At 44.2% G+C, this 23,434-nt stretch overlaps 1 long non-coding RNA gene across 1 annotated transcript; it reads right to left on the bottom strand.

Annotated features, from left to right (window-relative positions):
- Positions 1-318: 318 nt before the first annotated feature.
- LOC124056918 lies at positions 319-22,145 on the bottom strand. The gene is made up of 3 exons (XR_006843033.1): positions 21,996-22,145; positions 20,567-20,654; positions 319-795 (listed from the first exon to the last, which is right to left on the bottom strand). It is a non-coding gene; the product is annotated as an uncharacterized LOC124056918 (long non-coding RNA).
- Between the last annotated feature and the right edge of the window lie 1,289 nt (positions 22,146-23,434).

The raw sequence follows: 23,434 nt of genomic DNA, 5'->3' as shown, positions 1-23,434 counted from the left end.
GAATAGTCGAAGGCTTAACCCTTTCACAGACAAGCAAAGACAATCATACCCAGCGTACATGCACGGTGTTGGTGCATACTTTGCTAGCTATCTGGCTACACCTGTACAGTAAATACAGCGACTGCTTGGGGTGCAGGTACAAATAGTCGGCAGAAACACACCAGCAGAAAAACTGGTGGGTTTTACGTAAGGTAAAAACATGCTTCACGTTCAGACTGAACATACCGATAGCAGAAACGCTAAATTGCACTTGAAGCTAACATGAGACAGAATCAAGTTATCCAAATCAAAGAGCTGTTTTTCAACATTAGTCTCTTTTGTACAAATTCCTCCATTTATGTTTTCGTGGACTGTGTTTTTGCTAAGCTACAATGGAGGATTTACAGGAAATTAAGCGACTAACAGGGTGAAGATTAACTTCAGCTTGACTTCCAAAACAAAAGAAGGACTACAGATTTTGTCTGCATTCTGAGAAGAACCAGCATTACGATTCATTTCAGTGACCAACCAGTCTTTAAACCAGGAGCTTGTCCAGGCTGTTTTGACTAGAGCGAAGGCCGTCCCAAAAAAGAATTACTTTACCATTTCTCATGTCCTTTATTTACCAACACAACAGTATCTCACAGTCTCTGTCTCCTTCTCCCTCTTCCTCCCTCTCTCTCTCTCCGTTGCTCCAAGATCACTGTGACCTTTCTGTCCTCTTTTCTCTTGCTTTCTCCCTCGTTCGCCATTTGTTGTTTTCTTCTCTCAGTTTCAGGTCATCTTTCCAACCAGCTGAGGCGAGAAATCTCTCAGCTGCAGGACACACACAGAAACACACTCTCTCTCACACACAGCTCACAGTGCCTGGAAGGCTCCTGCCAATTGCCTTACAACGTTATTATTCACCACATTCATAACTTCACAGAGGAGCTCAACGGTTGGCCAGACAGTTAAGGTGCTAGCGAGATCTTGTAATCCCCTTGCTCTCTGCCCAGGCCTCGTTAAGCCTTATTCCCCACTGGGAACCTGGAGGTTATAATTAACGCACCTCTGGTAGACCTCGGGAGCTCCTTGCTGGCTCTCTGTAGTTCTGTTCTCGCTCCGTATGTGAGCAAAAGAGAAGCTTTTTGAAGCCAACTTTCTTAGTGTAGGTCAGATGCTGCGGCTGCATCCAAATACCACCGTTACTGTACCTTTGTTCTTCATGAAAAACATTAGTAGAGCAGACGTCACCTGAACAGATCCACAGTAAGCTTGAAACAAAGCAGAAGAATGAGAGAAAAAGAAGAACGGAAAAGTTTAACTAACCTCCTCATCTTTGAACACCTGTTCAATAACTACATTCAGAGGGCAGGACGTTCTGATTGTTGGTTGTGGAACATTTGAAAACAGTTTTACATCTGAAAGGTCTTGCATGTCCGAGGGCCTATAGGGGGCAGCTGATCGGGCCATGAACGCTCCTTGTACGCATCCACGACAAATCGACAAAGCTGAAGTATGGTACGACTCTTACTTTGTCATTTTACAGTAAATGCATTTTATAAAACATTAAGAAATCATAACATCACAGTTGCAGCAGTATTTTAGTCTAATTCTGAGTCACACTCAAGGTCAGACTTTTCACAAGTAAAGTGAATCACCCTTGCATCAGATATGTTTCACTTTCTCATCTGGTCGATTCTCGATCTTATTTCACTTCGCAAAGTTTCAAGCGAATCCCACTTTTATTCAGAGACATTAAAGTCAAAAGTCAAGATAAGTAGTCATAAGTCAAACTAATTATCAGACTCTACGCCTTAATAAGTACGTTATGTATCCCGTGTGACGAAATGAACATGTCAGTGTTGAGTAACGAGCCACTCTGGAAGGAGCGCGGATGTATCTAGGCGCAGGTGGAGTGGTGGTGTGAGACTGTGTGTGTGTGTGTGTGTGTGTGTGAGACTGTGTGTGTGTGTGTTGAGGGGACGAGCACAAAGCACTGGCCTGTAGAGAAGAGAGAAAGCTACTGTGTGTTACTGAGTCAATAGGCTCTTTGTTCTCTGGGACTGGGAGACACTTAGCCATGAGGACAGACTGAGACTCCAACACACCACAGTGTACCTGAACCTGCATGCGTGCGCACACACACACACACACACACACACACACACACACACACACACGCACTATTCAAATACCTGGGCCTGACAGGACGTCATTCAGTCTCTGTCCGCTGCTCCTGCTTTACCTTTTGTACCACCTTATCAGTTTGACTGACTTTGTCCTCTTCGCGCTTGACTTCTCTCTCTCTCTCTCTTTCTATATATAAATCCATCTTTTCCTCCCTCTTCATCACGTCTTTGTATTGGAACAACAGAAACCGTCCCTGTTTTTTTTGTTTTTTCTCAGCCCTCTCGGTTATCTAGACTCAGGGGTTGGTAGGTGGGAGTTTTTACCTGAGACCAGAACAGAGGGCATTTTGTGTTGGACGAGGGAGCGGTGGGACAGCGAGAAAGAGAGTTGGGAGGGTGGGAAGACCGGGGAGGTGGAGGTGGGGGGACAAGAATGCAACAGATACAGGCGAAAGCTTTGTGCAGGTACCAGAACGAAGTGCAGGAATCCAGGACACACACTGGTTTTAGTGTCCATGTGATGCTAAGGAAAGACTGTAACTCGGGCTTAAAGCCGGAAGATGAAGGAGAAAAGTGGAGACAAAAAAAAACAAAACAAAAAGGAAAAGGACGACCTGAGTGTTTGACTCGATCAGAAAAAGGGGGGCAGGGAAATGTTTGTATGTGGCAACACAGCGACGGAGTGAAGGGAACTCACTGAAGTGCAGGATTGCTGCCGATACAACAAACAGGAGATGTAAGTAGAATGAAATCTGTGGGCGTTTTTCTCATTGTTAAGATTGTTTCCTGCATTTGAAGTTCATTTTCTGTGAATTTTGTGTGCTGCAATGTGCCTTTTGAGTCTACTCTCTGCATATAATGATCTGGGAAAAAAAAAAAAAAAAAAAAAACCTGAACGTGAAAGCAAGTGCTTTGGGATTCAGAGCGTTCGAGGCCACTGCAGAGTAACACGTCTGGTTTATGTGCCAGTTTAGTGCTTGTTGTTGTTTGATGGGAAACATTTTGGACAGGAGGTTTCTCGGTGGTTACTTATACTCCATGAGTAGAAGTCAGGAACATGTTGTGTTTCTGCTTTGTGTGTGTGGGTGTGTGTGTGTCCGAAGGCAGGCACAGTATAAATAATGGATAAACGTCTAATAAGCTTTCTGTGTAACGTCTCTCGACTGTTGACTATTGGGATCAACATTAGGATTCTGTCACTCAAATGCACAGCTCTCGGCTTATCTATTGCTCTGTGAACACACACACACACACACACAAGTTTGAGAACACACACAAATACGGGCGTCCTCATACGTTTCGGCACACTCACACAAACACTGATCGCCTTATCTCGTCGTCCAAACAAGAAGATAACAAATAAACCACATTGTCTGTTTCCACAGAGGATCTCGATAAGACACAAATCAGCTTACTCACACACACACACACGGGCAAAAGCACACATGCATAAACATATGCAAGCGCATACAAGGAAGCGGCGTGAGTTTTCACATGGATGAGGTTAAACAGGATGACTGACATTAATCCCACCTGCTTCGAACGCTCTCCCTCAGAGTGTCCTCTTGCTTTATTCTCAAACCCTCCCTCTTTATCTCTCATTTCTTCTTATCTGTGCATGTCTTTCCAGCCCTCTGACTTTCCCATTCCCATGCCTGTTGCTCAAGCGGTCTCTCAAAAAGTAGTGATTCCCCTCCAGATTGTGAAGTAGCTCTTTGTTCACCACATGCAGAGAAAATATACGGAAATTATGTGGTTTTTAGCAATCGTACGGGTGCGTATGTGTGTTTTTGCCTTTTATATAAATAGGAATAGTTCAACATTTCAGAAATGATTCCCTTTCCTACCGACAGTCAGACCAAAAGACAGATATGTCTGTAGGAAAAATATGAAGTCAGCAGCAAGCTAGCCAAGCTCTGTTCAAAGATAAATAAATAAATAAAAATATTAACATCTCTCAAATTAACACATTTTATCTGTAATTCTGTGACACAGAGTCTTTAAGCACATTTCCCAAAATGTTCACCTTGGGCTTTGAGCCAAGACCTGGCAGACATGAGGCATCAGGAACAAAAATGAGCACTGGGCGGAAAAATTGATCACGCGTCATTTTAGAGGACAAACGACTTCATCACAGCTCCTTAGCTATGTATGTCAGGCAAACCGTGAAGGAAGCCTCTATGGTCCATAAAGTGCCAATGTGTCATCTGCCTTGTCCCTCAGTCAGGTCAAAGCCGGATTGTGAATAATCTTGAATAATCTGACATGAACGACGAAAACATTTTGTGGAGTTAGAGTTGTAGAGAGTTTCAATTTCAATTTCAATTCTAAATACAATTTTGATATTAGCCTTAAAAGTCCAATCAAGTGCAAATGCGATACATTAATAGGGTTGATGTATGGCCGGTTTTATCCTCTCACATACAGTTCTTATGTATTGGTGTTAACGTATTGACAGTATAGAAACTACTTGCTTCATTTAATGACTGTACACTCCCACGCACACATATATATTATAGCCCCAATGTAGCAGTGGAAACTCTCACCGAAGCCCATTACATTGCATTAACGGCAGGGGTTACAGCCTGACAACCAGAGTATTTAATAATCCATATTCATTGCTAATTTTCTTTTTCCTTGGCCGCGATCACCAAACAGAAATATAATCCTAGCTTGGATCGCACTGTGGTTGGTCCATCTTCAGAGCCACGCTGTACTCAGGCCTGTGGCTCTTCATTTATGTGTGTATTTGTGGATGCACGTGGGCTGCTTTGCCTACCTCTCCCCCTCTCTGTTAATGTTGACTCATCCATTTTCAGCCAGTTAATAATTCAGATGGTCTGCAGGCTGTGTTTTCATCTGTCTCATCTCTGTGAACGAAACCCGAGTAATCATTACACACTGCCACAACAAGACATGGACTCCAAGCATGGCTGGGGATGGAGAGCGAGCAGGTGGGGGCAGTTGGGCTGGGGTGAGGAGGAGGAAAGCGGGTGAGCATGAGCGAGCTGGGAGAGATCGAAGGACAGGAGGGGAGGAATTGGAGGATACACAGGAGACAAGAAGGATACACAGTGAAGAGAGGTGTCTCAGCACTGTTGTAAATCCTCTGCAGGGCCTTGTAAGCTGTCAGACAAGCTGAGGGTGTTAAAGGCATGAAGTGAAAGCACTGCACACACACACACACACAGTCACGGACACACACACATGAATCTCTGCGAGGAGAGAAAAGTTTACTCCTGCTACTGGCGTGACTGGCTCGCTGCTGTGTTTTATGGCTTTCTATTCCTATGTGATTTTCTCTAGCATGTCACATAGGGTCTAAAGCCATTGGGTACAGAGTGGGAGATCTGCAGACGAGGATTAGATGGATATATGGAATGACAGAGGAGGGATAAAAGAAGAGCACATGGAGGTTTACTAGCATACATGTGTGCGCACACACACACACACACACACACACACACACACATACATTGCATGGCCTGAGGCATTTTTGTCTCTCCTTGCAGGCAGCTCAGTCTGGCTCAGCTAATTGCCCCCATATGAGACAGGCTGAAGTGTGCATCAATCCCTAAAGCCACACACACACACACACACACACACACACACACACTTTGTTTTGTTCAGTGCCTGTTTTTGTCACCCACTCTCTCCCACTTGCATTGCGCACACACACACACACACACACACACACACACACACACACACACACACACACACACACACACACACACACACACACACACACACTCCAGCCGGGCCTGCTGGTGCTGCTGACTCAGGTTGGTATTTAATGAAGCTCTCAGTTTCACCTCGCGTCTCCTAATCTCAGTGCTCCTTTGTGATTGGCTGCTAGCTCGCTAGTGAAAAATGTTAACGTTGGGAATTTAGTGAGCATTAAGACTACTTGTGTGTGTGTGTGTGTGTGTGTGTGTGTGTGTGTGTCTGAGTGAGAGAGAGAGAGAGAGGGAAAATAATGTAAGCACAAACATGTATGTGAAGGAAAGTGTGAGAACGATAACAGTCGAGTTTTTCTTCTCGCTGAGTGACGGGGCTCAATAGACCACCATGCCAATCTTTACTGCAGTCTGTGTGTGTGTTGACTGACCTATTGACTGAACCTCAGCAACTTTTACTGCATTGAGTTTCTTGCTGAGAGCACAGCAAAAATGTGAAACAAACATCACCTTGAGCGTTATATCGACAGCCTTCTGCTGTACATGAACTGGACTACAGAGGTTTCCTGCTGTAGACCTGTGGTTGATATAGATGATGGTAAATCTCAGACGATTAACATCTGAAGCCTGGTGGTTTCATGTATGACAATACGGTCCTGAACATGTAGCCTTCAGGGTTGACAATGGCGATAACGCAGTGCTTTTACCCCATGTGGGTCCTCCAGGTCATGTTCACCTAGTGGTTCCTTTGAATTTCCATCACACCTGGACGAGACACTCCGACCTCACCTGCAGAGCTCCACAGGAGTAATAGTAAAGGTCTAGCATTTCAAAAGGAAAAGTCACATTATTTCTGACTGATGGAGCAATTCATGGCTTGTACATGAAGCTCTGAACTTTGATAAAAACTCAAGAGGTACAAGCTTGTATATAAAAGCATGATGAGAGAAGTCAAAGGAGCCAAGGAGCATTTCAACTGCAGTATGGTTGGCAAAAAAAATCATGGTTACTGCAAATAAACTATGGTTAAGCTAAAGATAGATTTAGGTAACTAAACTTTTTAGAAACTTAAAAACTGATGCCTAATGTCCCACAGTATTAAATGATCAGTGAGACTGTGTTTCAACAATGATGAACATTAATTAAAAGAAAAGCAATTTGCAATTTACAAAAACACTTTTAAACCTCCACATTTTTCATTAAACAGATCAGAAACACCACTGAGACTCACCCATCACGGCTAGCTGCTCAGATAGCTGTGCAATGCCAGCTAACAAGCAAGATAACTAGCTTCACAGTCAAGTACAACCAAAGATGAGTGCTCATCCCAGAGAGAAAAACCGAGAAAAATACAAATCAGTTCTAAAATCTAGAAAAAGAACCTGTACAAGCTAACTGGTTGTACAGCTTCAGCTAGCAGACTTCTTCAAAGTAGCTGTTCACAATCTGATTCGTGAAATCCTCACTTATGTGTACAGTCAGGTAAAATTTTCATTTTCTGTGTTCAAAAGTAGCCACCATAATAATCAGATTAGTTCTAGACATTGATGCTGGGAGGCGCTTTAGCTGAAAGCGTCCACCACACAGGATGAAATGGCAGCTACTTGTTCACTTGATAATATTTTTTGCTTTAAGTGAATCCTGCAGGCAAACTGTAAGTCAATCAAATTAAGCCAGACAAAAAAAAAAATATCATCATAGAGTTAAAAGTTCTAATCAGAAAACTCACTTTGCCTCAATATGCATAAAAGATTGAAATCCCCTCTCTTCTCTGATGCCAGATATCCATGAGCGTTCAAAAGACTTCCTGGGAGAAAATTCCTCACAAGCAGCGTGATCTCTTGGCAGATTGTCAGATGACAGTGAAACGTTTTAATGGCTCCGCTCTTCTCCCCCCTGTCTCCCCTCCCTCTCCCTCTGCAGGTTTACGTGGATGCGGTGCATCAGGTAGGCCATGCCCTTCACCTGTGCCTGCTTCTGTGGCCTGAACGGCTTCTGCCGCCGACGGAGGAAGAAGAAAAAGGAGCAAGTGGAGGAAGAGGAGGGTGAGGAGGTAGAACAATGGAGGGATCAGGAGACAGAGGTGTGAAAGCGGCGCTGTCAGCTGCGATCTCCTCACCTTCGCCGGGGTTTTATCCTTTAACAGCCTGAAATGTACAGCCTGGGTTACTGCAGCTCAGTACTGTCTGATGTGTGGGAATGCTATAACAGAGATGGTAAAAGGCCTCACCAAACACAGGCTTTTACTGAACATTCAGAATTGATTTGGCACTTTTTGAACCACTATCTTTAGGTTCCACTTACAGTATTTTCTACTTCTTAAATCGCCTAAACTGAAAAACAACATCAACAACAAATACGTCTTGAGCCATATTCCTTGAGATCAGTCAGACTGATGAAAATAGAGGCCTGTGAACCCTGAGCTCATCCCCATTACCCATCCCTGCAGCACTCTAATTTTCCCTTGGCAGCTGACTGAGAACTTTGCTTTTGCTGATGTGATTCCAAAAAACATTTCGTATCTGTTTGATTCATGTCTTGCCATAGCCGGTGTACTATATAAGGTGTGAAGAGACGTTGGGCCCTAGAAATCCATTATTTCTCTCAGTCACACCTCTCAGCGATGCCCGATCTCTCCCTGCTCCTCCTTAATCGCAGCTCCGCAGAGGCCGAATTGGAACCAAAGCTCTACGGAGCTCTGCACCTCCTCACCTATCTGCTTATGTCAGATCAACTTAGTGAAAACTTCAGCCAACTGAGAAAGTGTACAGTAATTTCCAAAGTCACCCATGGAGGGCTGGAGCTCATCTCAGTTTTCACGCTGAGCTGGGCCCAATCTAAAGCCGAGCAGCTGTCCAATCAGCAGCTTAGCTGGAGTGTGAAGATAGGAGTCAAGGGTCAGAATGAGCAACAGGGTTTGTGAGAAGTCCCTTCTCTGGTGCCGTAGCATCATTAATAGGCAGCCAAGTAATTACAAACGCGCAGAACACACACACACACACACACTGATGCAAACTCATCAATTAATGTCCTCCGGTGGGAGTGGAGTGTCTGTCCGTAAATGCCACCGAGGTGCGCTTCCAGCTGTCACCTGTGTGAGTGTATGACTCTGAAAGCATGTGTCTGAGTGCTTGTGTTTCTTCTTGGCTGCAACAATAGACTTTCAAACCTGAAACAAGTGGTTAAGATTGCTATTCAGCTGCTGTAGAACTGCCTTTTCAGAATGCACAAAGACAAAGACACACACACACACAGGTCTCATTAGCGTGTGTGATTATGCATGGCACGTCCAGTCAGGCAGTGGAGATGTAATTAACCTTTTCCAGCAGGAAACAGATGCCTGGATGTCACACACACAAACACACACAATGACATACGCACACAGACACACACACGTCTGCTGTCAGGGAAACAAAGCCAACGTCACGGTGTCACGGAAACAAAGCCCCAAAAGCGCCGCCTGGCACTCTGTGATAATCCCCTCACGCATATTTACATTCAGGGCTTAGAATGCGCCTCGGTGCCGCCATCTCCGCCCCCCCACCCCCTCCTCGCCGTGCTCCGCTCCCGCCTCCCGCCTCCGCCCGTGATGCATCCTCTCGCTCTTCTACCTTTTGGCCTTCCACCTGATTCACCCTTTTCCTTCCACTATCTCTTCGCTTCTTTTACATCTCATCCAAAACTTGCTTCTTCGCCGGATTCATCTGTTTATTATCAGTGGATAGTACATGGCCTTGCATGGCAGCTCCCATAGATTAGCCCCCACTCTCTCTCTCTCTCTCTCTCTCCTTCTCCGATTGTGAATATCAGGGATTTCTTCAGGCGGGCAAAAAGCTGCTTTACGACAGATTAATGGACAGCCCTGATTGTGTCTGTCGGTGTGTGTCTGTGCCTGCGTGGAATAGATTGTCTGTTTACTCATTCTCCCACTACAAGCGGTGAAATGAGACAAAGCTAAAGCCATTTCACAGTGTAGAGCACCTATTATGATTCACTGCGTTACGATGCAGGCCTAATGAGAAAGAAAGAGAGTGAGAAGAGGGGTTGGTGGAGGATAAGAGAGGAAGAGAGAAAAAGACGGTAATGAGAGTGAGAGTTGGATATGGAAGAAGGGGGCTAATGCTAGACAGAGCAGTCATGCTAATTGGCTACAGTGGATAACTTTCTGAGGCGGGGGATGAGTGTGTGTGTGTGTGTGTGTGTGTGTGTGTGTGTGTGTGTGTGTGTGTGTGTGGTGGTTGGGGGGGCAGAGAAAAGAACAGCCTGATCTGTCGGCGTTACACTCGTTTAACGCTCCCTCTATTTCACCTCTTTAATGAGAGGAATATTCGCTCCAGTAATTGCGAAAGACTTGAAATTGGTAACGATTTGTTGCTCACACACACACACACTTTGAGGTGGCAACTGAGGTGGGGTGCAGGGTGGGGGTGGAGGGGCTGCAGGAGAGGTGGGTGTGTGTTTTCCCACAAGCACCACAACCCAGTCCTTTATGGATCATGGCAATTTTCAGGGATTGTAACTCAAGGACAAACAGCTAAAAATAGAGGGGTGGTGCACGACTCCTGCAATGGCGGGGAGGGGATGTGGGAGGAGGTGTGTGTGTGTGGGTGGGAGTGTGGGTGGGTGGGGACAGTGAAAACGAGTCCTGTCGCATTAGATTTGGGTCAGAAACGAGGGAAGAGCCGGCGAAGCGGAGAGTGTTACAGACGGCGGGGAGATTCATCACTCGCTGCTCCCTGCACCTCTCGCCCATCTCCTTCAACATCTCACCGCCCTCCCCCCTTTTCTCCGGAAAAGATGGTAAACCACTGGAGAAGACAAAAGAGAAGGCAGAAAAAAGAGGGAGAAGCGAGTGTATAATATGGGAGAAGCACAGACCAAACTGCGGCGAGGTTAGATAATATTATATTAATATATGCCATTCTATTCAAGGCTCTTGCTGTATAATTTGTGCATATATAAATTCTTACTATAAAAGATCCCAGAAGGAAAAAAAATTCAAACGGTAGAGCCTTGGGACCGTTCCCGGTGTAAAAGAAATAGTGTGACATTTTCACAAAGACGTTGTTTTGCTTTCTTGTTGAGTCGATGAGCAGAGCGATAGAACTGTCCCACCTTCCTGTCTGAAAACCTCTGGCTTAGCACTAAGACTGGAAGCAGAGCATATTTCCCAAAATTATTTCTTGGATGAAGTTTTGCTTCACCCACTATATTATATAAAAGGGCTGAACTCCATAACCCTGTCAAAAAAAGGGCCTTGCTCGAGGAATTGAAACGTCTCACAATTTAGGTCTCTTGAGGAGTGAATCTCAGCTCGGGCAGATGGAAAGTCCTTTCAGACACCAATTTTTTCTGTTGACACTGCCACCAAGTGACCCTTTCTACAAATAAGAAGGAAAAAAAGCTATTAAGTAAGCTTTGAGTCAAAAAAAACATTGTTGGCCCAAGATTGGGTAATCAAACCTGGAGGTTGATATGTGTATTTCAGGGTCCTCCAGTTCAGGTCGTTTTACGCTGGTGCAGCCAAACTTAGAAAACAAAACAAAACAAAAAAAGTTAAATCAGCTCAGACAGCAGCGGCAAATAAGCAGACACACAAGTCTGCTTGCCCCTGCCTTCTACCTCAGCAGCTGGGATGCCATCAAGTTTCCACTGGAATCAACAGAGGTAATGGACTTAACTGCTTGCCATCTGAGAGCACGTATACAAGCAGTTAAACTCATGACTATGTCAGTACCTTTCTTAGGGGAATGGGAACCTTTACCCTGAAAGTGTTACTGCTGTACCATACAAGTCTTTTTTCCCCTCCAGCATCTCCTCCCATGCATCCGCCTGTCCTCCCTCCATTACTTTCTCTTTCCCTGAGCTCCGTTTTCCTAATGAAGAGGGAACTGATGGTCCCACCGTGGCTAATTGGGAGGACTGAGATGCTGAGCGGTGATAGACTGCTGATAGAGTCATGAGGGAAGCGACAACGCCGACCGCTTAGAGCTCCCACCAGCACTGGGAGAAGGAATGGGGAAAAGGGATGCAGGAAGAAGAGATAAAAAAAAAAACTAGCAGCGGAGGAGAGAGATATATAGCGTAATTGAGACTGTAATGGGTTTTGTCAGGAGCACCTGTCAGGGTCAAGTTAAAACAGTTTTGGTGAGAGAGCAGCAGAGGGATGAGAGGATGGGAGAGAAGAGAAGGGGCCAATTGGAGTCAGCATCCCGGTGAGGAGAGGCCCTCGTCCATGCCAACCTCACCCGATTGCCAATTTGTGCCAGTCTGCCGACATCAAACGCCAATACGAGCCGCAAGAAGACACACAAACGCAACTGATTGGAGAGTGCTAACCAGCTAAAAGCGCCCATACACATTCAATCACACACATGCACAAACTCATGCTGACAACCCACCTATGCTGGCTGATTGGACAGGTCTAGGCGGGTAACAAAGCGTCCACGGTGCAGGCCACAGCCGTGTGATTGTCGAGCCGTTAAATACCTAATTCTCCTTCACGTCTGGGTAAAAATAAGGTGCAGCGCTGATTAGACTGCAGCCTGCTGAGCCATCCTCAGGTCTCCGCCATGTTCATTACCAACCTTCACCCCCCTCAAATTTTTATCTCCATTCGTTTTCTCCCATCAACCCCAGATAGATACTCTGTTTGTGATGGAAAAACTGTTCTGACACCCTCGAGAGTTGGGGTCGATGCCTGAGGACTGATGAAATTAAGGCAATAAATTTATTTATAAATCTCTGTCAGAGCTGCACTGAGAAATTCTGTTAAGGCGGTGAGGTGATGAAGAGGTTCAGCTGTCATTGTGGGCACAAAGTTCTCACTCAGTGCTGTTTGGGATATTACGATTTTCTTTTTTTCAACTTCATAAAAAGAAAAAAAAAAAAAAAAATGTCTGCTGCCATCAAACATTTTGATGCCAGAATTTAATTTAGGCGAACAATAAAAACATTCAACATTTTCACCTTGGCTGATAGGAAAGATGTATTTTTACATGGTACATATTTTTACAAATATATCAGATGAGATATAAAAATTTGTTTGTTTTCATCTAGATGAGCAGAAGGACAATCAGCTGGATTTACTAGCGATATTAAACCATAATTCATGCTTATATTCACGCTCCACAGCGTGGCAGCTCCCATCGGGGACACTGAGGACATTCCCTTTGTATTAGGGAGTTTTATGATCGCTGGGGAAGATGACATTCCACACTTGTGGATATTTTACAGGCTGAATCAATACCTTAAAATATTACTGACCTGATTTTTTATTCTTATTCCAGTGCCGGAGCCATTTAGAAACCCACTGGATCATCTGCACCGTCCTTAAACTGAAAATATGGCTTTTGAGTGATTTAGTATTGGACTTCCATGAAGTTGGGACCTACAGTTCCTATAATGCAGCATTAGACAGCATTTTACTGTAGACAGTCCCTGACTCCAAACTATCTACTTCTTTCAAAACTCACACTTCCTGTTTGTAATGCAGTATTTTTGTGAAAAATAAAAATTTACAGCAAAAGCTCAAGCTGAGATACCAACCCCCACCCACCCGCCAACACCAACAGACCTTATAAAGACATTGCACAGCTGTTGTAGTGAAATCAATGAAGTGGCCCCTAAAATCCAAACAATTAAAAACATTTTGTGACTTTATTTTTTGTGTCGGATGACTTCTTTCTTTGGGACGGTGTCGGAGAAGTTTTGCTCGACAGTCTTCACTGTCAGAAAGTAACAGGGTTAATAAGAACTTTTTTAAAAAACAGCTGCAGAGTCAACAGCAACTCTGCCAGCAAAACAGTCAGGTCTGTTCTGAATGCAGAAAATCTCCCAGGGTCTTCTGTATTAGTGGGTTAACTTTTCCTGTAACTCTTAAAAACCTCTACAACACACACACACCCTCTGCTTCTCATATATTTAACTTAAAGTCTTGAAACAGAAAGGAACGATTACTGAGCTGCGTTTGCAACTGAACAGAGAAAAACTTTCCCAAACATGTCAGGTGTTGCACGTCACTGATGCCAGATCACCATCATCAGTGTGAGCGAAATCACCTTCTCTCAGCCCTTTCTCTTCATCCATCCACACACACACACACACACACACACGCACACACACACACTTCCACTGGAGCTGCTCGATAACAGAGCAGGTATTGAGCAGTGGCTGTGCTCTAAATGAGAGTTTGATTTCTCAGGGGGTGTTAGCCCTGTAACTATGGTGTTGAGTCACCATCAGAGACCTCTTCGCCAAATGCCCATTGATGAGGTGTGTGTGTGTGTGTGTGTGTGTGTGTGAGAGAGAGCCACGGACACGCGCTTTAAACACCTTTTGATTTAGTTGTGCTGAAGAACAATACTTTTCATTAGAGGCCGATAGCATTCATTAAAAGCAATTCAGCAGGGCCGCTAATGAGCTGATCTGCTCTACAACATGTCACTCTCTTTGATAAACAATGAAGCGTGGCCTCACATGAACACACACACAAAGAACAACACTTTGTCCCGGCTGCATCTTGAGTCAATTCTCCAAGCTTGTTTATCAGGACTCCAAATAAGTGAAAACCAGCTGGCTGAGGAAGCTCTGGCAGTGAGCCTCTCTGCTCAAACTGCAAACACCCTATGTGTCGTTTGAGCCTATTCATAACATTTGCTAAGCCGCTGATATTGTCTAAACCAATACAGAACCTGTGCCTTCATTCCAGTGTGCGGCCAAAGCCATTGAGCACATAGCAAACTGCTCTGCGCTCTCCAGATTCTGTCCATTAAAGCTGCTTCACACCAAGCATCCAGACTTTGAGAGTGTTTGACAGGATTTGTGTTTGTTGTTTTGTAGCATTTGCAAATTCTTTCACTTCCCCTGTTAGCCTCCTGCGTTTGCTGCCACCCAACAACACACACACACACACACACACACACACACAGCAGCCTGTTTGTTGGCACCTCAGTGCATGTACTGCTATCTCCTTTTCGGTTTAGTCCTTATATTATTCATATCGCTGGCGAGGCAGAGATGGAGAGAGAAAAACGGAGGAGGAGAAGGAGGGCCCTTTTGACAGAGTAGCATTGATGAACAGCTCGACATAGTGAGATACATAAACATGAGGTCAGAGAGTATCGCAGCGGGAGACGGGGAAGGAGAAAGGGGTAGAGAGAGTGTGTGAGAGTGAGAGCAGGGGAAAGACAGATAGGCTGCATCAGAAAGGTTGTCTCTCATTGACAAGCTCTCACTCTGTTCAGGAAGCCACCAATCAATGCCTTTGGCACGGCAGGGCATACACTCACACGCACACATCAACCTGCGAGTTATTCTGTGTGTGTGTGTGTGTGTGTGTGTGTGAGTGTGTGAGAGAGAGAGAGAGAGAGAGAGACAGAGAGAGAGATGGAGGAGAGGATGTGCTAGTGGTCTGTGTGCTGCAGAAGAGTGTGTGTTTGAAATGCAGAGCACGTCAGGAGTCCTAGGGAGCTCCTTTTGCAGCAAAGCCTCATTAAAGAGACACTTGCCTTAAAGCAAGGATATACTGCCAGACCCCACACACACACACACACACACACACACGCACACACGACACCGACACTAGAGATTCACTGAGGCTAACAGAACGTGATGCACACACAGAAGCGGCTTTGGACAAATCGAATAGAAATCTCTGTGAAGAAATAAGTGTGGAGCGAGTGCAGGAATAAATGTGGTGTAGTGAATGTCCTCTGCTCCAACCCCCCCATTTCCTCTCCTTGTTCTCCATATGAATAAAGTTTAATTTATCCACCAGCTGCCCCCCCCCACACTAATATTATATTCATGTATATTTGATTGTGTCAACTCTATGGAGATTGGCTATGCTGTATCTTGTGTGCCTTTTAAAAATGCATCTATGAATAAATAATATCTGTATCCGCTGATTGAAAAAGCCATATTGCCAGAAAGCCATGATGAAATGATAATGTAATATCTATCCCTGTGTTGAATAAAGCAAAGCACCCTTCTTTCTTTCTTTTTTTTTTTTTTTTTTTTAAATTCTCTCAACAAATGAAACCTAAATCTCTGCAACTGCACCTTACACTGCCTGATGACATTCTCTTGTACGGTTTGCACTGCTGCTCTGAGTGTGTTTTAATAAAGAGAAAGCCTCTTTCTATACATCCGAGTGCCGTGTGGTTGTTTGGAGATATTAATAAAGAGGAGCAAGCCGTTCCCCCAAGTGGCTCCCCTGCTAATTGACAGTGATAGCAGAGACTTGTCTCCTGGGCTGATGTTGGGAGCCTAATAAAGATGCATTACTACGAGGATGTGAGAATGATGCAGATCGTGTGTGTCGCCCACCCACCCCCCATCTCATCTTCTCCTCCTCCTCCTCCTCCTCCTCTCCCTACGCAAGCTGATTAAACTGATAAACTGCGCCAAAAAGAGGGAGAGAAAGGGAATGTAAATAATGAAAGAGAAGCGAGGAAAAGGAAAGGAAGAGCCAGAAGGGGAGGTGAGCGGGAAAACGACACAGCGTGGAGGTAAAGAAATCCCATTAGAAACAGCATAATTTCACAAGTTATTAATTGGCATGACATTTGAAGTTAAAAGCTCTGGCCTTCCTGTGACCCTGTGGTGTCACACTGTAAATAAAACACACACACACACACACACACGCACGCATACACTTGACGGGCAACCGCTGCCACTCGGCTTTGATACATTCTCATTAGCATAGCAACAGCGAGCTGACCATCCACAAGGGATACAGTAACCCAGGCAACTGGAGCTGGTCAGTCCAACCACGGGAACCAGAGGCACCCCACCCCCACCCCCAGTCTCCATCCTAATCTACTGACACTCTCACATGTCTGAAGAAACACACTGCAAACATTTACAGCCAGGGGTGGAAGCAGCGATTTGCAACAGTTACCGTAAGTGAGCAGTGAGCAGTGAGTCTTTATGCACAGCTCTAGTCATTTCGCTTAAATCCTGTTCTAGTTTGCTGAATTTTGAATAGCCTCTAATGTCTGCAGGCTGTCCACAAGAAAACAGAAAGTTATAAATTTACATGTGATTAGAGGAGGAAAATCCAAATAAAGGGGATAACTTTATTTCTTTATGCGCATTATTTTGTTATAAATACAGGCTGGGTATTGAACATCAATCAATACTTCAGAAAAGTGTAGAAAAGTTGGCACTGAATGCATTAAACAAAATGACCCGTGTTTACACAACCCTGCCAACAGACAACTTCATCAGCATTGGACACTTTTATATTCAATAAGCGTTTGTGTGTGTGTGTGTGTGTGTGTGTGTGTGTGTGTGTGTGTGCTGAAAGGTTGAAATTTTTGCTTCTGCAATCGAAGCATTTTGCAAGTCCAGTATGGCTAAGGTTATGTACAAAATACTTAAAGCACAAACAAAGTACTATTATTGGTGCCGCTGCATCAAAGACAGTCAGCTTTCTTGTATCCTCAGTGTCAAAACTACCAACAACGAAGCGCGAGTCATTTCATTCATTTAGCCCATAAAGGTGAAAGTAGACTGAAAGAAAATATTCCTGTAACTCGTGAAATTTTCCTCTCTTCCTTTTTTTTTTTTCTATGACCATCAGTAAATAATGTGCACCAGATTCTGTTCTGGTGTTTCTGAGCAACTTTCCCTCTCAATCTGCTTTGGATGAGCCGCTAACTGCTTTTCCTAAACAGATTTTTGCACCATTTTTGACTCTGTTCCTATTTTTATCCTCTTCTCAGGGGACATTTCATCCAAACAGCTCTTCAAATTGAATAGGACATTGTAGCCTAATAATCTCTCCACCACTGTTTATACCCATACACCTCAAATATAGACTCTGGCACTGGCAGATGGAACAGTGTCAATCTCTCTCCATCATTTGGCATGGAAACCTTGCAGAGTTTTTGAAATGCATATGGTGAATCCTGCACAGATGGATACCTCGCACTGGCAATTTTATTCCACCTGACAGTGTTTCCCACCTGCTTCTCACACACACACACACACACACACACTAGAGCAGTGGAGGCGGTAGTGCTGTAGTTAATTAGAATTTAACGCATCAAACTGCGTTTTTCCAGCATGTTGGTGTGTGTGTGGGGGTTAATTGAGTGGGTAGAATGACTAGCTGCATAGCTGTTTGTGTTAACTCAATACAGAAACATCGGCCATGTATGGCAGCTTCTAATAATAGAGACACGGACAGATTGGAAAATCCTCTGCACAAGCAGAATAAAAGTGCTTTAACTACATCTCTGGGTAAGCGAAGAGGCAGCGAGGGAGGAGGAGGAGGAAAAGTTGAGAAAAAGGAGGAAGAGGGACAAGAAGAGAGGGTTTGTGTTTTTACTCTCTGTTAGCTCTTTGTGGCTGTGAAAAGTGGTGCTGTTCAGTTGTGGATGGTGTTGCAGGGATGTAGCAGGCGTTTCAGTGCAGCGCTTGCCTCCGTGTTCTTTGTGTGCAGCATTGTGCAGACTCTCGGCAGGCCTCCCAAAGACACAACTCTTTAATGAGCATATCGATCAGTGTTTCTCACACCTTCATTTCCCCCACAGAGAGAAAGACAGGCAGGAAGGAGAAGAAAAGGAAAGGGAGGGGAAAAAAACGCTATGAAGAGTCGAAAGCTTTATAAAAGCTTTAGACTCACAAAGTGGGGCTTTTTTTCCGAAAAACCGCAGGGGAGTCGGCTTTGTGCCTGTAAAATTCAATTTACCTTTTCACAGATGGGCTATACTGCGGCTGGTATTGAGGTGTACAACTCATAAGCCGCACTGACTGTGTGTGCATGTGTGAGTCTCTACTCGTGCATGCACATCTGTGAATATGCATGCTTGTGTGCGCGTCCGTGCGTGTGTGTACTCAGGTGCTCATTTTGCCTGTGTGTGTATATGTGTATGTGTGCGTGTGCGCGTGTGTGTGTGTGTGTGTGAGCACAGTGTAACGCAGCAGTGTAAGCCACCCTGGTGTGAACCTGGGTTTTCTCTCAGAGCTCCGTCTCGCTCCAGTCGCTTCTCTGCATCACATTACTTCTCCACCTCCACCCACCCGGCACCACAGAGAGAGAAGAAAAACATCAAAGACAGCCAATGAGACCGTTGTAGCAACTTAAATCACTGAGATGTGACTTCTTTGTTGACTTGAAGGACAACAGTCAATACTGTGGGGTTTTCAAGGAGATGGGGCTGTTAACTCCACAAAAATCTGGGTCTCCTGAGTGCAGTCCTGCACTTTAGCAAACACCATGCTGAGTGATAATAATATGCTGTGTCAGCAGAACATCAGTCTCCCCACACACACACACACACACACACACACACACTTTGTATGCCACTGCAGTTCTTTCAAGTGACAGTCTGCAGCAACATTTCCTCACAAAATCAATCCGTCTTCACACCTGACAGGGTGGTGGGTTTAGGGGGAAGCAGCTGAAAACGCATGTGAACTACATCCTTGTTTCTGCTGGTACTCTGATGTAAATAAGTCCCTGGCATCAAGAAAGGGGACAGTTTCTGAGGGAACACAGACCAAGCAACCTGGTTGTAGCTTTGAATTTGGTGCCTTAAATGTAGAAAGGTGTTTGTGTGCAAGTGCAATCCGATACAATAACAGATGATGAAAAAATTATAAAAAGGTACACACACACACACACACACACACACACACACACGGGATGAAAAATCTCAGAAATTTTTGGGGTTAAAAAAAGCATTGTTTTGATCTGACAATTAGGATCAACACCCTGCAAATTTAAATCGCTTCCTTGTAAATGTTTTTGCTAAAGATTTTGTATACTTTTACCCTGTGCATTACAGTTAGATTACACGGTTTTGTCGGTATTATTTATATAGTATTTCCTGAGTATCTGTGGTACAACAATTTGAAAATAAACATTTGAAAATAAAAACGTGCTCACGTTTTTATATATCATAGAATATCATATTGCTTAGAAGTCTGTGTTAAATTCAGATATTTTCAGACCAGTTTTGAAAGCTAGTTTTGCTCAGTTTGCTCAGGTTGCACCAAAACAAAGTCACGGTTAGCGACAGCAGCTAATATCCGTGCTTACTCTCCGCTCACTCCGGGACAAACTTTTGAAATTCCTTACGTTAAACAAACATTTATTTGCAAGACTTTGGGTGGCTTAATTGCCCTGAAGTATGTTGTTTTGCCAGAAGTGAGTTTCACAATTGCCAGCACAGGCCTAAAGCATGCCAGCGCTGGTTATTATACATCATTCAATTCATTATTGACCTCCACAAAGTGAATTTATCTTCACATAGAACAGTTTTATTTGGTAGCTACCAACAAAGCTGCATTGACAGCCATATGACTGAAGCTTCAGCACATCATCTGTAAAATTCATGGGGCTGTCCGTGGTTCTGAAACGCACTATATGGACAGAAGTATTGGGACCTCTTTAATTCAGGTGGGAGAGGGGGCTGTTTTTCAGGGGTTGGGTGTGGCCAATGACTCTCAGTGAAAGGAATTTTGGACAATGTAATGCTTTCTACCTCACAGCAACAGCAACATGACTGCGCCCAAACACGAAAAAGCAAGATCCACAAAGACATAGCCAGACGAGTCCAGTGTGGAAGAAACCAATAGCTCCCCACAGAGCCCTGACCTCAACCCCACTGAGCACCCCCAGGACGAACCAGAACGGAGACCACAAGCAAGCTATCACTAAATACATCTGCTATATGATGTTTGTCTGTCATCTAGGCTCTAAAAATCAAATGGAAACAACCGACATAAACTATGTTTTAGCAGTTCATTCACAAGAAATGAATTGTATTTGTTACATACAGGAAATGACACGTAGTGCACATCACCGGAGCCAGTAGGCCTGTCGTCACCCTCAGTTTGGCCTTAGACGGAACCTCCACAGCAAAACCTGTGGAGGGAAAAAAAAAATGAATCAAATATGAAGCTTTGCAAAAACTGTAGAACAAAGAAGACACTACTGAACAGCCAGTAAGCATCAAACAATCCAACCGAGAAAGCGCACAGTCACTTTTAGAATGAGAGGTGTGCTGTGCGTCTCATCCTCCAGCCTCACTGACCTCATGTTCTCGTGTCTCCCACAGACTCCATCACTCCCTCATCTCAAGAGAGAAAGCTCTTACTGTCTGCTGGCCAGCCTACACCAGACTTCACTCTAACTAAATTAAACACAGCAAAGCTTAACCACACACTTAGTCATAGATGCAGAATGTAACCAATGCAGGGTAACAGTTTGGTTTTGGTTCAGGAGGAACGCGCCATGAAACCATCTCATTCCAGCCCTGTGACTTCATAATCTCCTTGACCCTTTTTGTCAAAGACTGGAGTGACTAAACATTCTGGGCAGAGGAAGTGATAAACGAACACTGATGCAGCTCTGTGTATAATGATACACTATATAGACAAAATATTGGGATGGGGCTGTTTCTCAGGGTTTGGACTCGGCCCTGGACTTCCAGTGAAGGGAAATCTTAATGCTTCAGCACACCAAGACATTTTGGACAATGCTATGCTTCCAACTCTGTGGCAACAGTTTGTTGAAGGCCCTTTTCTATTCCAGCATGACTGTGCCCCAGTGCACAAAGCAAAGCTCCATAAAGACATGGTTGGATGAGTTTGGTGTGGAAGAACTTGACTGGCCCACACAGAGTCCTGACCTCAACCCCATCCAAAACCTTTGGGATGAACTGGAACGGAGATTGTGAGCCAGGCCTTTTAGTCCAACCCTGCCCAACCTCACAAATGCTCTGCTGCATGAATGGGCAAAAATTCCAACAGAAACACTCCAACATGTTGTGGAAAGCCTTCACAGAAGAGTGGAAGCTGCTAGAGCTGCAAAGCTGTCTGTGTGTTTAGAATGAGACGTCATTAAAGTCCCTGTTGGTGTAAAAGTCAGGTGTCCCCATACTTTAGTCCATAGTATATAAGTACAGTATTAGATTCCAACATTGTGAACACAAATGCAGGCAGTGATGCCAACTAGCAGACATGTGCACAGTGACAAAAACACATGCCTTTACATGATGCATTTTTATCAAAATCAAAGATTGATAATTTTCCCCTTTGTTCTATTTTCACATCATCTCCAATCAACGACACTGGTGGAGCTGGTTTTAATCCAAACTCAATCCATATCAAAATCTTTTGCTTCTGGTATAAAGCCAGGACAGTATGAAAGACAGTGACACGAGGTTAAGTTGAACAACGATAATAACAAAAATAAAAAACTTACTCAAAATGGAGCAGGAGCAAACAAAAAGCAGCTAGGAATCCAAACAAGTCCAAACAAGGAATAATCCACAGACAAAGCAAACACAGGAAATGCAGAGACAGCAAGGAAGGACACAGACACAAACTGACCACACGTCCCAAGGAGAGCACAGGTATATATAGACAAAGGGGACGAGACACAATCAGGGCAGGGCAAGCAATCAAAAAAGGAGGGAAAACAGACAAAGACAGGAAATGAAAAGTTGAACAGGACACAAGGGGAGAAAAAAACTACAAAATAAAACAGGAAACTAAACAAACAGACGCTTCATCATAGAAAGTGGACACACAACCAGGAAGTCCAGGGTGAGATGATATCACAGGATGGATTCCATTTTATTCAGGCTGTTTTTCAGCTGAGGTTGAAAATCAGTAAGCAATGACAAACACTATTTAGTTAACTCTAACCGTCAGAGGACGACATACCAAACGGCTTGTCCGTCTCAGGTGTAAATAAAGTGCCAAAATTTCGATGATATTCCTGTGCACAAATCTTTTTTTTGTATTTTTGCAAAACTTTCCACATTCACAAACTCAGATATGTGCATGCAAGTTTGTTTTGTTTTTCACATGCACACAAAACATGATCTACAGCTGCAGGCTGTGAAATTCATCTGACAAGCTCACAGTATTAATAAAGCTTATTTGGCTCCATTTTATCCAGAAGGGGTGAAGAAAATGAGGAGGATGAAGGTGACAGAGAGAGGAAACAGATGTAGAGAAGGAGAGAAAACGTGACTGGGATTGCTCTGTCAGGTTTTATTATCCTGAAGAAACCTTTTGTATGTTTATGGTTTATGTTTGTGCATTTGTGCACATATGAGTCCTTGTGTGTGTGTGTGTGTGTGTGTGTGTGTGCTCCTCATGCAACGTTTTTAATGAAGGGGGAAAAAACTCTCTCCTCAGCATCCCAAAGTGTCTGCAAACTCAAATATGAAAAGTTCAAAAAGAGAAAATTGCACTCTGCCTGCTTCTCCGGCAGTAAAGACACACAGCAGCTCGGCGGCAGCCACAGAAGCTTCTCTGACATTTCAGAAGCAGAAATCAGAGAGAAGAAGGAGCTCAGTCGTGTAACAGAGCAAACGTCAGAGTTGAAAAGGAGTTACAAGAGCAGTGGGGAATCTGTTCCCTCTGTCTCTGTCAGTCTGCGTCTCTCCTTGGGTCTACCCGGCTGTCTTCTCCTCACACGTTGTGTCTACACCTGCAGTGCCCACAGACGCTTGAGTTTTGAAGCCTAACCGTATTTTTTTATTATTGTTACCACAATGGCAACTGCCTTTGTAGTTTCCTGCACATACATACAAATACACACTAAGATATTAGGGGTTAAAAAAAAAAAAACAACAACAACTCAGTGGAGAGTGTATTTTCAAAAAACAGTGTGTGTGTGTGTGTGTGTGT

Source organism: Scatophagus argus, chromosome 3 (assembly GCF_020382885.2).
Source record: "Scatophagus argus isolate fScaArg1 chromosome 3, fScaArg1.pri, whole genome shotgun sequence".
Classification (NCBI taxonomy): domain Eukaryota; kingdom Metazoa; phylum Chordata; class Actinopteri; family Scatophagidae; genus Scatophagus; species Scatophagus argus.
This window is presented reverse-complemented; position numbering and strand designations above follow the sequence as displayed.